The 12,682-nt window shown below is 46.6% G+C and overlaps 2 protein-coding genes across 3 annotated transcripts in view; one reads left to right on the top strand and one right to left on the bottom strand.

The window, feature by feature from the left end:
* Positions 1-4,204, bottom strand: part of LOC134347206 (histone PARylation factor 1) — an 87,849-nt gene extending 83,645 nt beyond the window's left edge. The window contains exon 1 of one of the 2 annotated variants that reach the window (XM_063049495.1): positions 4,159-4,204. The gene's annotated coding sequence lies outside the window, so the exon portion shown is untranslated. The remainder of the gene's footprint in view (positions 1-4,158) is intronic. The other variant, XM_063049493.1, reaches the window with a different exon arrangement.
* mfap3l (microfibril associated protein 3 like) overlaps positions 3,722-12,682 on the top strand; it is a 43,348-nt gene continuing 34,387 nt past the window's right edge. The window contains exon 1 of the mRNA XM_063049491.1: positions 3,722-4,135. The gene's annotated coding sequence lies outside the window, so the exon portion shown is untranslated. The remainder of the gene's footprint in view (positions 4,136-12,682) is intronic.

Here is a 12,682-nt window from a genome sequence, read left to right as displayed (position 1 = left end):
TCTCCTCACCTCTGTTTTAAATGGGTACCTGTCACAATGGCGGGGCATTGGGAGCAAGGGTGGACCCAAATGCAAGACACACCTTGTGAGGTTACTTAGATTTAGTTTGTTGTTCAATACCAGGAGAGCAAGGCAGGAGCAGGAGCAGCAAACTGGACAAGGACTCAGGACTACGACTAGGCTGGACCAAGGGTCTGGGCTTGGACTCGGAATCGGCTCCCAGAACTAGAGAAGACATGAAGAGGCTAGGGTATGGACTCCGAGCCAGAGACTGGGCAAGGACCCAGTACCTGGGTCTTTCCTCTGGCTTGGACCCCAGAACCAAGCAAGGACATGACATGGGCTAGGGAGAGGAGGAACATGGGAACACAGAGCCTCCGTCTCGGGGGGCAGGTACATGGAACCATGGACACATACACAGAACACAGAGTCGGGACCCCTGCTTGGGTTCAGGACATAGGGCCGGGACTCACACACAGAACAGAGAGCCGGGACCCCTCCTTGGGTACAGGACATTGGGCCAGGACTCGCACACAGAACAGAGAGCCGGGACCCCTCCTTGGGTACAGGACATAGGGCCAGGACTCATGACCCTCCGTGGGGCAATGGCAAGACGGCCTGACTTACCCCACGGAGGCGAGGACAAGACACGACAAGACACGACTCCCCGCGGGGTAACGGCAAGATGGCCTGACTTACCCCACGGAGGCGAGGACAAGACAAGACAAGACCAGCACGAATGAACACCAGACAGTACTTATCTAGCTCCGGTGATGGAACTAGACCGAAGTGCAGGCAGGGGCTGCAGATGAGGGCTAGAGGCGAGAGGGGCAGAGAAGGGATTCAGACAAGGGGGTAGGACAGGAATCACAGACCGCCAGGGCCAGGACTAGACTCAGAACTGGGAAGCCACCAGGGCCAGGACTTGACATGGTACTTGAACGCCGCCAGGGCCAGGACTTGACATGGTACTTGAACGCTGCCAGGGCCAGGACGTGGACGTGGTACTTGAATGCCGCCGGAGCCAGGACGTGGACATGGTACTTGAACGCCGCCGGAGCCAGGACGTGGATGTGCTACTTAAACGCCACGAGGGACAGGACGTGGACATGGTACTTGAATGCCGCCGGAGCCAGGACGTAGTGCTTGGAACCTCCGGGTAGTGTCGAGCTCTCGACCCGGTCCGGGAACAGTAGATAGCGGTTCTTGATTCCCTCCGGCAGGTTAACTGACGGACCCACTTTGATGAGGAAACTTTGCAGTCTCGCTTCGGTGAGGTAGCTGGACAGGGTTGCTCCGGTGAGGAAAAGCGAATTACCGACACTTGCTTTGGGCGGAGACAAGGCTTGCTCCGGCCAGATGACATTGGCACGCAGTGACTTTGCAGACCCTCCCGCACCAAACGGCTGAAAGCCAGAGACTATAAACTACCGGTTCAGCCGAGTGTTAATTGCCTCTAATCACCAAAGTTGAGGGACACAGGAAAACAGGGAATCAACGGTCCAGATCGTAACATAAACAAGGTAAATTTAAAGGGACCCCGATCCGGACCATGACAGTACCCTCTAAGTTTAAGACTGTGGCCTCTTGTCCTGGACTCACCCACCAAGGGAAACAGTCTTTCCATATTGACTCTGTCCAACCCTTTCAACATTTGAAATGTTTCTGAGATCCCCTCTCATTCTTCTATACTCTGATGGATACAGTCCAAGAGCTGACAAATGCTCCTCATATGTTAGCCCCTGCATTCCAGGAATCATCCTTGTAAATCTTCTCTGAACTCTCTTCAACATCAGTACATCCCTTCTAAGATAGGGGGCACAAAACTGCACACAGTATTCCAAATGAGGTCTCACCAGTGCCCCATAGAGCCTCATCAACACCTCCTTACTCTTATACACTATTCCTCTTGAAATGAATGCCAACATAGCATTCGCTTTCCTTACTGCCAATCCAACCTGGTGGTTAACCTTTAGGGTATCCTGCATGAGGACCCCTAAGTCCCTTTGCACTTCCGATTTTTGAATTTTCTCCCCATCTAAATAATAATCTGCCCGATTTCTTTTTCTTCCAAAATGTACAACCGTACATTTCTCAACATTGTATCTCATCTGCCATTTCTTTGCCCACTGCCCTAAACTGACCAAATCTCTCTGCAACCTTTCCGTTTCTTCAACACTTCCTGCTCCTCCACCTGTCTTGGTGTCATCCGCAAACTTAGCCATAAAAGCATTTAATCCATAATCTAAATCATCGATATACATTGTAAAAAGAAGCAGCCCCAACACCGACCCCTGTGGAATACCAGTAGTAACCGGCAACCAATCAGAATAGGATCCCTTTATTCCCACCCTTTGCTTTCTGCCTATCAGCCAGTGCTCCACCCATTCCAATATCTTTCCTGTAATTCCATGGGCTCTCATCTTATTAAGCAGCCTCATATGCGGCACCTTATCGAAGGCCTTTTGAAAATCCAAATACACAACATCCACAGCCTCTCCCTTGTCAATGTTATTTGAGATTACCTCACAAAATTCCAATAGGTTGGTGAGACAGGATCTTCCCTTCATGAAGCCATGCTGGCTTGGGCCTATCCTGTCATGCACCTCGAGGTATTTCATAACCTCGTCCTTGAGGATTGACTCCAATAACTTTCCAACTAGCGATGTCAGACTAATAGGTCTGTAATTTTCTTTTTGCTGCCTCCCTCCTTTCTTAAACAGCGGAACTACATCTGCGACCTTCCAGTCCTCCGGAACCTTGCTGTATCTGCCGTATTTGGAGCCGTATCTCTTCAAGGTGCCCTGATCCATGAACATCTCGAGATTCAAAAGGGTTCATAGTAAATATATTCTTACAAAGATAAAGATTAGGACTAATAAATGTAGACTCTCCTACAGAGAGTAAGAAAAGGTGAAAGGGGGTGAAGCTTAAACGAGGGGCCAATAGCTAAAAGCAGTAGGAGGTCCCGAAGAGTGGAGAAGAGGGCACAGTTTTAATGTGCTTGGAAGTAGGTACAGAGGAGATGTCAGCGTATGCAGACAGTGGTGAGTGCATGGAATGGGCAGCCGGAGATGGTGGTGGAGGTGGATACAATAGGGTCTTTCAAGAGACTCCTGGATAGGTACATGGAGTTTAGAAAAGTAGAGGGCCATGGGTAACCCCAGGTAATTTCTAAAGTAAGCACATGTTCGGCACAGCATTGTGGGCCGAAGGGCCTGTATTGTGCTGTAGGTTTTCTATGTTTCTATACCGGATGGCAGGACGGGTATGAAGGGCTTAGTGCCTTTATTTCTGCTACTTTTTTTGGGGTGTGGGGGATTCTAGTCCATTCTCAGCCTGAAAAGCACTTAAAAGCTGTACTTAGTAAGTTTTAAGACCAATTAAGGACGGTTAATAAACTCTGTTTTACTGGCGACATTCGCGTGCGGTAAACAATATGAACAATTCTATCTTGCTTTTTCATCATTAATTCCGAATCCTGAGCAAGAAGTCGCCCACTTTATTGAACGGAAAAGCGTTTTACTTTACACAGCCTCCGGGGTGATTGGAAGAGAAGGGGTGTCGGGGTGGTGAGGAGGAAAAGCCAAGTTAATTGAATTATTCAGATCCCTGGGTGGAGGGGGTGGGCGGCGGTGGGCAACGCAGTGCGTGCAGCGCGCACTTACGCCATCCAGGCTGCGGGGCGGCCCGGCTCCCGGCTACCAGCTGAAGGTGGCGATGATTTTACACAGCGTCCCGGGCGACCGGGCTGACTGTTCCGTCAGTGCAGCGGCTCCTCGGAGCCGTCAGTCACCTTGCAAACCTCGGACCGGTGGGACAGACGCTCCCCGGCCGGCTGAGAGGGGCGAGCGGACAGGGCTGCAGGGGAATGGAGAGGCGGGGGTTCTTCAGTGCAGAAATGCAGATTACCACAGATGAAATGAAAAGGTGTACAGCCCGGCAGGATCGGAGTTAGGAAACCCAAGGATATCTTGTTTTAAATATCCCTTTTTGTAAAACGATGATAGCAAATGCTCAGTAAGTGCCTTGAAAGGGGAACGGACGGGGAACAATCCGAGTCCTAGAGGAAACTGCCATTGCGAAGCTCGGTGGAGAGGGCAAAGTGGAGCGCCAGAGGACACTGATCGTCTGGGTGAGTGTGGAAACAGTTCCTACCAGTTTCCCAGTCGGCGATACCTGCTACCCCTTCTATCGACTCGCGTAGAGTGCGAGAGAGTGGGGAGCCTCGGCTCCCCGCACACAGTAACACCCCCGCAACGTAACCTGGTTCATTGCAGTACGCGGGGAGAAGGGATCTGTAGTTCTAACATAGCCAGTATATTTCTTACACGTTATATATCCTTACTACTTAGAACACATGGCGCCTTTAAGCGTCCCGTCAATGCAAATCTTTGACAGAATCAATACCATTATATTCAGCACTTTTAATAGTTCGATCATATATCATATGCCTCTCATATAATCGATATCAGTTACATTTAGTGTAGTGTTCTTATATTAGTGTTATGATGCGTGGCTTAAGTTCGACAATGTTTATCAGATCTACATACAGTATTGTATCTACATACACGGTAACACAGAGCATTACAGAACAGCACGGGACCATCGGCCTGCAACCTTTTCACCTACTCAAAGATCAATCTCACACTTCGCTCCTACGCGGACCTCCATTTTTCTATCATCCCTGTGCTCAGCTAAGAGTTTCCTAAATGTCCCTGATGTACTTGCCTCTATCTCCACTGACAGTGCGTTACACAGACGTAACACTCCCTTTGTAATAAATTTACCACTGACGTTATCCCCCTCCTATCCTTTCCTCCAATCACCTTAAAATTATTGCCTCTCCTATTAGCCATTTCCACCCTGGGGCAAAGTCTCTGGCTGTCCATTTGACTCAAACCTCTTATCGTCTTGTACACCTCTATCAAGTCACCTCTCAACCTGCTTCGCTACACACTCTCTGTGTATGTATTATATATATATATCCCTCAAAATCTCAAAAGCAAGCCCATAAGCATGTAAACACGTTGTGTGGAGGGTGGGGGGGGGGTGCAATTACAAAGCAAAGAGAAAAGAAAAAAGGAAAACACGCAGATGATGGAAATCTGAAATAACAACAGAAGATGCAGGAAAGACTCAACAAGTCAGACAGCATCTGTGGAGAGAGAAAAATAGAGTTGATAGTTCATATCTGAGACCCCTCATCAGAACCAGGGAAGTAATATTCCACAAGGAAGTAGGAGCAGGAGTGGGATATCAGATCCCTGAACCTGCCTCACCTTTCAGTGCGATCTATGCAGGACTCAGCCTTTCTGTTGTATCCTCTGTTCATCTACCAACGATTTATCCACCTCGACTTGCAATGCTCCCAAGGATTCAGCCTCCAGCACCCTCCGAGGCAGAGAATTCCACAGCTTCACCACCCTCTGTGTGAAGAACTCTCTATGTACCGGCCATACTCAAGTCATGAGCACCTGGACTCACGTATGTACATGTGAGTGAAACTTGGGAGACATCACTGGGGGTCTCTCTCCCTCTCATCCAGAACATACACCAGAGTCCTCAGGACAACTCCGGTCTGTCACCCAGTCTGTTTGACTTCTTGTTAGGCAGAAGGTATCGCAGTATAGGAGCAAAGACTATTTGGCTTGGTAACAGCTTCTTCCCCCAGGCTCTGAGACTTCTGAACACCCTGCTAGCACCCAGTACAAGAAACAGTCATATAGTTGTATATTTAACTATATGTTGTATATGCAACTTATGCCATCCACAGAAAGCTTTTTTACTTGTTAGTACTATTTTATGTGCTGTATGTGATATACGCACTGTGTTTTACACCTTGCTCCCAGAGGAGTGTTATTTCATTTCGCTGTATACACGTGTACGTTTGAATGACAACACACTTGAACTTGAACATGGGGGAGGGGGAGACATGCCAACTTGTGTGGGATTGCAGGTAGCTTCTTCCTGTGTTTGAACTCGTTTGACAATCTCCTTTCCCACTTGTGAACTGTTGGAGTTGTGAACAGTTTTCAAGGCTGGAACCCCATTGGGAGGGCCTGTACTGCAGTACTAAATGACTGACCTTTATTTTGCAGCTTTGTCCTCTTGTTCCAGACTGTCTCAGTAGTTAACACATCCCCAACACTTACCCTGTCAAGTCCCCGTCAGATCTCATACAGTACAGTGTAAAAGTCTTAGGCACATATACGTAGCTAGGGTGCAAAAAAAACCAAATGGTAAACCTGATTCTGATGTGGGTCTCTGTTGTGGTCTGAGAGTGGGAAGGGGGCAGGGAGAGGGGAATCATGGTTGGGAAAAGGGGAAGGGAGAGGGGAGGCAGTGGGAAGCACTGGTGAAACGTTCTGCAGTGATCAATAAACCAATTGCTTGGAATCAAATGACATTTCCTGGTGTCTCAGGGCTGGGTGTTTCTGCACCCACCCCTGGCACTCCCTCTCTGTCACCCTTCCTGCAGCGCCCCACCCTCACCATTCCTAAAATTGTTTGCTCCCGCCAGATTTACAAACTCGCTCTCCGCTCTACGGTGACAAATACAGTACTACGCAGAAGTCTTAGGCACCCTTTCTATATAAATATATATATATGTGCCTAAGACTTTTGCATAGTACTGTATGTCTGAATAAAGTCCCCTCTCATTCTTCTACTTCAATGGCAGTGAAGTTTAAACTTATCAAAGTCAAAGTACATTTATTATCAAGGTAAGATTCATCTCCTTACAAGCAGTCACAAAATGAAGACATCCAACTGAACCCATTAAAAAGACGACAGTCAAACACCCAAACAAACACAAGCAAGCAGCTGAAGTTCACGAAAGTGAGTCCACAGATGCAAAGTCAGACGTCACTGCAGTCTGAGTTCAGCACAGAGACGAGTAAGCCTCGCGGTGCAGTGAGCTGAAACGGCCAGTTCCTCACCTCTGGCCCAGACACCCTGACCTTTTCAATCCGGCCCAGTGCTTAAATAGTTCAAACCTCAGCCATTCCTCGCTCTTGGACCCATGGCCCAGTCACTTCGATACGCTCTCGGGCCTTCTTGTTTAGACAGTAGAAATGGATTTTTACTGTCCACCCTGTCTATCCAGCTCAGTGTTTTATAAACCTCTGTCAATCCGTCAGGCTCCTCTGCTCTCGGGGAAACAAACCCATGCTGTCCAGGTCGTGCCTACACTGCCAAGCTCCAGTCAAGCAAAATCTCGTGAATTACACACACAAAATGGCGGAGGAACTCAGCAAGTCAGGCAGTATCTATGGTGGGGAATAAACACTCAAGGTCTCAGGTTGAGAACCTTCATCAGGACTGGAAAGGAAGGGGCCGGGCACCTGAATAAGAAGGTGGTGGGAAGAGCAGGAGTACAAGCTGGCAGGTGATTGTTGAGAACAGGTAAGGGGAAGGTAGGTAGGTAGGGAAGAGGAGAGGAACTAAGGTGCTGGGAGGGGATATAGGTGAAAGAGGTAAAAGACTGAAGAAGAAGGAATCTGATAGGAGAACAGAGTGGACCATGGGAGAAAGGGAAGGAGGAGGAGGGAAATTAGAAGGTGGTAATATGTAGGTGAGGAGAAGAGGTGAGGGCGTAATCAGAAGGGGGAATGGAAAAAGAGAAGAGGGAAGTGAGTGAAGGTGGGGGGGACAGAAAATACTGAAATTGGAGAAATTGATTTTCATGTCATCAGATTGGAGGCTACCCAGACAGAACATGAGATGTTGCTCCTTCATTCTTGAGTTTGGTCACATCCGGGTAGCAGAGGAGGCCTTGGATTGACGTGTTGAGGTGAGAAGTTGAACTGAAATTCTTAGACACCGGAAGATGCTGCTTTTGAGGCGAATGGAGCGAAGGAGCTTGATGAACATCCTGTGAATCTTCTCTGGCCCCTCTCTAGAACTGAGTGTCGTAGTGGATCAATATTGGACTTGGAAGGGAGTGCTCTGTGCAGTTTTGGGACCACTGTTTTACTTAGCTACATGTTGAAGGCTGGACTTGACAGTGCACAGTGTACTTACGACGATAAGAAACTTGGAAGCTTAGTGAACTGTGCAGAGGATAATAATAGACTTCAAGGAGATGTAGATAAGCTGGTGGATAACTGGCTGATAAAATAAAAACAGAATGCTGGAAAACATTTAGCACCAGACAGCACAGTTATACAGCACAGCACAGAAATGGGCCTTCTTGCTCAATGTACCAAAGCTGACCATTTGCCCATATTTGGTCCGTATCGTTTGAGACATTTTCTAACCATGTATCAGTCCAAGTATCCTTCACGCTCCTATTTCAAGTTCAAGTTTAACTGTCACTCAGCCATACACAGGAATACAGCCAAACGAGTCAGAATTCCACTGGGGCCAAGGTGTAAATCATAATACCAACAGTCTTACACAGCATGCATAGCACATATAATTATAGCAGAAAAACATAGTTACAAAAAATATAAAAAATAATAATATAGCCCAAGTCCCTGAGTGTCATGGCCTGTAGATTTACGGAGCATGGCTGCTGGCCTGGACCACTGTTTCTGCACGAATAAGCTGTGCCCATTTCTCACCTCCTGCAGACAAACGCAATCCAGCCTGTCTTCCCGGGAGCAAACACTGGAGGGCAGCACTGTTGGGAGGGGCCTGCTCCCAACCCAACACGCAATCCAGCGGCACACAGCCATCACCGGTGTCTCCTTCGCCGGTGACTGCAACAGGTTGACCCGAGGCACAGGGGCCTTGTACGCGTCACAACTGAGGCAGCGTATCTTTCCCGCCGACGGTCTCACTAATGAACTAATGAATAGGACTCACAGTATTGCACAGTACATTACCAATATCTAACAGGGTCTTGTGATCACAAGAAAATGTCCGGGCCAATCATCTTATTGTGGGAAGGGTCTCATATCTGAAACATGAGCTCCTGTACTCTATCCACAGATATTACCTAACCTGCTGAGGGCTTGGAGCATCATACATAGAACGTAGAACATAAGAGTTATTATATTGTGTCCAGCATGAGTTTCCAAATTTCAAGGAAGATCTAAAGGCTGGGGACATGATTCTATGGATGAGGAACGTTAATCTGATTCAGATTTTTCATATTAAGATTTACTTATCACATGTACATTGAAACTTACAGTGAAATGCATCATTTGTGTTAACAGCAAACGCACTTAAGGATTACTGGGGGGCAGCCTGCAATGATCGCCATTTAGTCATAGGCTTACAGTGGAGATCTGATAGAAGTACTTTAAATCAGGAAATAAAGCTTTTCTCTTTGGTTAATGAGTCTGACACATAATCAGAGGAACGTTAGGATACTAAAAGAGGTCATTTGACATCAGACATTCACCTGGTCCCAGTCCAATACTTAACTTTGCTCAGTTTGGAATGCGACGATTGAACCTACCACCACGAATCCTCCCGGCAGCCCAGATGTAAACCACTCACCGCGCAGAGATAAATCCGCTCTACTTGTGGTTCCTCTGCTAGTTCCTTTCATTCCATGTTGCTTTTTTCCTGACCCATCAACCAATGGGAAGCATTTTGTTTCCTGATTTGGAATATTTCAATCAGATCTCCGCACAGCATCTCATACTCCCAGCTTCTCCGCTGCATGCTCATAACTAAACTGGCGATACTTGGGGGCTGCCCCCAGCACCTCCTTAGGAAATGTCATTGCCTATTCATTGGACTTGTTCCTCAAACAAGCTTTATTTTACTTGTGCACGAGGAAAACAGCGTGGCCCCTGTCACGGCACTGTTCTGAAGTCTGAACAGAGAAATGCTCCTTTTATACAGAATTAACAAGCGGTTACAGATATTGACTATTTGTGTGTGGTTGAATTCCTTACTTGCAAGATGAATTGCCATTCACAATACAGGTGTTAAACGTCAGCAGAAACTACAAGACAATACTTTGAAGTTGGTAAAGTAATTGTCCCTTAGTTAGTGTGTATTCCTTGAGTCCTTCCATTATATTCTTATCTCTTCTCCAGAAAGCAAAATTTCTCCAACCCCGCTGCTGTGCAAACGAAAGCCATACTCTTCAAAGACATTTCTTGTCTGGTCTGTCTGCACTCTATCTGCAATTTGTCCTTGCCCGAAAATAATGTTAACCCTTTCCTTGCCTCAACTTCCACATCCATTCCCAGCACACTTCTTCCACATTCTGATGTTTGGTTTGATCAACAACTGAACCTTTTGACCATGTTTGCATGCTTTTATGCATTGAGTTGCTGCCATGTCATTGGCTGATTAGATATTTGCACTAATGAGCAGGTGTACAGGTGTACCTAATAAAGTGGCCACTGAGTGTAATTTCGTTAAATCTTTCCTTAGCTTCTGTACCCTTTCCTAAGTAGTAGAATCACTCACAGAGAAGCAGGGCTTTCACCCAGCGTGCCCATGCCGTACTCTATGTTTACCCATCAAGATTAAGTCAAGTCAATTCAAGACAAGTTTATTGTCATTTAACTATGTAAATGTCTACTGACAAATGAGACAATGTTTCTGCAGACCAGGGTGTAAGGCACACAATAACACACAATAACTTAGGAAAGTAAGGATAAAATCATAGATAAACAAAGTGCATAAATTAAATATTTTATATACAATACAGATTATCTGGTGACACTTTGAATGTGACACGGCAGGGAGTTCAGAAGCCGAATGGCCTGAGGGAAGAAGCCGTTTTCCATCCTGACTGTTCTTGTCTCTATGCAACGGAGTCTCCTGCCTGATGGTAGAAAAACAGAGGATGCTAGATGGATGGATGCGATCCTTGATAATACTAAGGGCCCCGCGTACACAGCTAAACTGATAAATGTCCCTGATGGATAGTAGGGAGATCTCAATGATCCTCTCAGCCATTCTTCCATTTACTAGCATAATAATTCCATTTACTAGAAAAAGGACCTAATTCTTTCCCCATGTAAACTACGAATAAACTCTTCTCAGGCTTCCAGTTGGGTACAGGTATTGATTTTAACCAATGTTTTGATGACAAACTCTCATCTTCATCAGGGATGATGCCTAGTAATGTCTAGTCCGGTATGATATATACCCCTGTAGTCCATCCCTCCTGATTGGTTGGTCCTCATCCAATCAGGTTTTTGCTTTCTCAAATTCCAGTTCTTACTTAGAGTGAGACCTTCGTCTTTGCTAACATTCTTCTACTCTAGTTTTACTTCAATGGCTTCCTTCACCAGACGTTCCCAAAAGCAATTGGCGTGGCGCAGTAGTTTTGCGCCATCAAAGTCAATCCTATAGTCATTGCGAATGCAATGTTCTGCTATGGCTGATTTCTCCAGGTAACCTAAGTGGATGCATCTCCTGTGCTCCTTGATGCAGGTTTCCACCGTGCATCCCGTCTGGCTGATACTTGCTGCTCTGCATTCACAAGGGAATCCTGTAAAGGCCAACCATCCTCAGTTCCTGGTCATCTTTGATCCTCATCAGCAGTGATTTGAGCTTTCCTGTGGGTTTGTGGATGGTATTAATCCAGTGTTTCTACAGGTTCCTAGTGATCCTTCCAGAAACCATGGAAATATAGGGAACACAGGCGGGAGCAATGGGTTCCTCCTGGTTGTTAGGTTTCCTAGTTTTTCTGATGGCCCTTCTAAGTGCCCGATTGATTTCCTTTGCCTTGTAGCCGTTCTGTAGGAATGTGTGCGTAATTGTCTCATTTCTTCGGGGAGACTCTTTGGGTCCGAAATAGTTTTCGCTCAGTCATCAAAGTAGAAAGAACTGCTGTACGTCAGGAGGCGGAATGGTGGCTGTTATTGTTGCGGTATAAGTCCACGTGAGTGGGTTTGTGATAGACGCCATGTCTGAGGCTACCGTCCAGTTTCTGTCATACTAGAATGTCCAGGAATGGGAGGCAGCCATTCTTCTGCATCTCCGTTTTAAATTGAATCTTTGGATGTATGCTGCTCTGGTGGTCGCGGAACAGTTGGACTGCCTGGTGAAGGAAGGCACTGAAATAAAACTACAGAAGAAGAATTTTGACAAGAATGAAGGTCTCGCTCTAAGTAAGAACTGGAATTTGGCTGTAATCAAAGTGGGACAGCAGAAACATGATTGGATGAGGACTAACCAATTGGGAAGGATGGACGTTGGGGGTATAAATACCATCGGACTAGACATGCCCAAGCATCTTCCTTGATGAAGATGACAGAGTTTGTCATCGAAACATCGGTTAATATTGATACCTGTAACCGGCTTGACCACTGAGAAGAGTTTATTCATCCATTTACTACATAATAATCTCACTTACTAGCAGTTAGTCAAACTCCTTGGAAACACAAGTGCCTGTAGATGCTAGATTATGGAGCAACGAGCAATATGCTGGATAAACGCAGTGGGTTGAGCAGCATCTGTGTGAGGGAGTGTTGTCAACTTCTTTCCCCACAAGCATGTTATCGTCCTGCTGAGTTCCTCCCACAGATCGTCCGTTGCTCAATAACGTTCTTGGCAATTCATGTGTCTGTATAGAAATTTCTTAAATGTTGTGAGAGTTCCTGCTTCCACCATCCTGGTTAATGAGAGAGGTCAGAGGAGAATGGCCAGACTGTTTCAAGCTGACAGGAAGGAGACAGCAACTATGTGTTGCCACAGTGGTGTGTAGAAGAGTAGTCCAGTTTCCAATAAACCTCTGAGTCAAAAGAAATCTTTCTCAGAG

Source organism: Mobula hypostoma, chromosome 5, assembly GCF_963921235.1.
Source record: "Mobula hypostoma chromosome 5, sMobHyp1.1, whole genome shotgun sequence".
NCBI lineage: Eukaryota > Metazoa > Chordata > Chondrichthyes > Myliobatiformes > Myliobatidae > Mobula > Mobula hypostoma.
The sequence above is the reverse complement of the archived record's forward strand: the minus strand, read 5'-3'. Positions and strand labels throughout refer to the sequence as shown.